Below are 3,221 nucleotides of genomic sequence, written 5' to 3' on the forward strand. Positions count from 1 at the left end.
CCCCAGGTCTTGCACCATCATCCCTCAGATCACCCCAATTCCTGAACCATGACAGCTCAAATCACTCCAGTTCCTTCACACCTCTGATCACCCTAATTCCTACACCTGGAACACCTGAGATCAGCCTCAATTTCTACATCGTCACTCCTCATATCAGCCCCAATTTCTGCACTTGTAAATTAGTAGTTCCCGATAGCTAACATGGTTCAACAGTGCAGGGGACAGGGGTCGGCAGAGCATAGGACAGTGTTTAGCAGGGTGGAGGATGGGGACATCAGGGCAGAGGACTGGGACAAGGGGGTAGTGTACAGGGGTCAGTGGGAAAGAGGTCTGGGTTCAGCAGGGCATAGGACAGTGTCAGTGGGACAATGTACCGGGGTCAGCTGGGTACACGATGGGGTCAAATTATGGGTGTCATTGTACAGGGGTCACTGGATGGGGTGAGTGGGGCAGTGTACAGGAGCAAATGGGGCTGATCGGATCAGTGGGGCAGTGTACAGGGGTCAGAAGGACAGTGTACAGCGATCAGTGGGGCAGACATCTGGGGTTAGCGAGGCAGACATTGGGGTCAGTGAGACAGAGGTATGGGGTTAGCGGAGCAGAGAATGGGGTCAATGGATGGGGCAGAGGTCAGCAAACAAGGGTCAGTGGAGCAAAGGACAGAGAAGTCAGAAGAGAGGGTTAGAGGACAGCAGGGCAAAGAACAGGGATCAGTGCAGGCAAAGTACACAATAGAGCTCCTCCTCCCCACACAGCACATAGCTGAGATCAGATTCGTTTGCAGATACAACCTCCATCTGAGAAGGGTCACTGGCTTCTGCAGCTTTGCTGCTGTTCACATCTAGAGATCAGAGCAACAAAACAGGCAGCTATATACCATGCAGATGGAGGCTGTATCTGTAAAAGAATCTATCAGCTATGTGCAAGGACAAGATCTGCCGAGTGCCCTGTGTGAGGATGGCAGGAGCAGTATCCATTGGGGGGGGGGGGGGGGGGCAGTGTAGCATGCCTTATATCTGGCATTGGGTGGCTGGTTGTTTTGATGGGTCAGGTGTCTCCAGGAACAAAGGTGGGAGAGAGGCAGTGGGACTCCTTCCTGTGTAGCCACCCGCAAGCATCAGCAGCTCGCTATGCTGATGGGTCAGGTGTCTCTGGGAATGGAGATAGGCGGGACCTGAGGTGGGAGAGAAGGCAGCAGGGATCCTTCCTGTAAAGTCAGCCGCAGGCATCAGCAGGCTGTCTTGATGGGTCACATGTCTCCGAGAACAGAGATGGGAGCGAGGCAACAGAGCTCCTTACTGTGTAGCCAGCTGCAAGCATTAGCTGTGTTGATGTGTACTGTCCCAGTAAAATATGGCCACATGCTGGGGGTTGGCAACCCCTGCCCTACAGTATATATCTGCTACAATCAGATGAAATGTTAGTGTTTCTAAACCCACAACAGTAAAATAAGTTTGTATATGCAGTAAAGCATGCTTGTTATACTCATTGTGAAACCTCAGTTAATCCTCCACATTGTATAAAAAGACAGTTTGATCCTGCCTTCTCTGATCCTCCCCTTTTACTATCCCCAAATCCATCTGATAATGCAGCACTCTAGGAGCCACTCTGCACATGTTCAGTTTACTGTGTATGGCTAGTTTTTTTGTTTAGGAGGGTGCATATGATCAGCACAGGGTCAATCAGCACTGTCCAGAGGGTGAGGGGTCATGCAGCCTCATAGGACAGTCAAAGCAGAATGAAAACTCCTCTCCTACAAGCTTTAAACCAGTGCTCAGCTGGACACTGATTAGTCACAAGACTGCTATATACTGCCGATGAGAAAAGGTATTTAGCGGTTTATATGTACTAATGGAGAGTGTACTGTGGGAGACCGGGTATAGCGAATGCAGGGTCATGGTTTTAGTAACACTTTAAGCTCTTATCCAACTTAACTAGATTTTATATTCTCAACATGCCCCTTCCCTTTTAAATTTCCATACCCATGCAGCTAAGACATTCTGTTCTTGGTCAGTGACATCACAGGGGCTGAAGAGATCTTTATTCTGGCAGAGCAGGGATCCGCAAGGGCACCCTGCCACACTTACTCCAGGCACCCTAGTGGAAACTTTCCATATGCTACTTGGCATCAAGGGGGTGGGTTATTAGTAGTAAGCCAATAACCCTCTGTGGGGGTAGAGACAGAGTTGCGAAGTGTGGAAACAATGCAGTAAATTCACTTTCAGGCATTAGGTGTTTTTACTAGATAAAGAAACTATAAAATACACTTTCACCTTGCAGGAATATTTTAGACAATTAGAATTTTTGGACACAGGATAGTAATTGAGGCATTTGAATATGATGCAGTGCATTGGTGCACCACAAGAGCCATATCCACATCCGGGGGGAAAAAAAAAATAAAATAAATAAAAACGCTTTCAAAAATCAATGGTGCTATGCACCAGCAAATTCGTAGTGCCAAACTATGCATTGCAGTAATGCATATAGCAAGCTATAGTGCAAACCCAGACTTAGAAAATAAGTGTGATCCACATCTAATCTTTCTGATATGCACTCTACCACTATTACTGTACTTTTCATTCCCACAATCCTTTATTTTTTATCATCACTGTTAGAGGATTTTGAAATAAATTTAATGCCAGCACCATTAAGCCTGACAAAAAAAAAAAAACCCACCAATAAATATATTGAAAGCATTTATTAACAATTTACTGGTAAGTGGTCCATGTTTTGTTCACACAAATGCATTACACATATTAAAGTCTGACTTGATATTTGTTAGAATTGGCAGATGTAGTTTTTCCTTTTTAACCCATCTTTTAGAATGCTAGTTATGTGGGTCATCCGGGACGAATACTAACTGGGAAAAAAGTGCAAGTCTTAAAAGATCTGCATATTTGCCATAGATTAGCGACTCCCAGCGGACTTACATGAATGGCTACAAAAAGTCTTTTCAGATACACTGAAATGGCAGCTTGTGAATTTCATGCACTACAGGTTTCATTCAACACCTTCCCATACTAGTTTGTTGGATGCCATTCTAAGCCACTGCCAGGACACGGATTTTAAAAAGCACAATCCTCCAAAATCATTCATAAGTGTTGGTCAGTGCATTGTAAGCAGAAAAAAAAAAAAAAAGTGAAAAATACCATGGAAATGGCACAAAGCATTCAACTGATATTACCCTAGTATTTGATAATGAACACAACAGAAGACTCATA

This window comes from Staurois parvus, unplaced genomic scaffold (assembly GCF_062004578.1).
Source record: "Staurois parvus isolate SC_StPar_1 unplaced genomic scaffold, SC_StPar_1.0 ptg000694l, whole genome shotgun sequence".
NCBI classification, from domain to species: Eukaryota; Metazoa; Chordata; class Amphibia; order Anura; family Ranidae; genus Staurois; species Staurois parvus.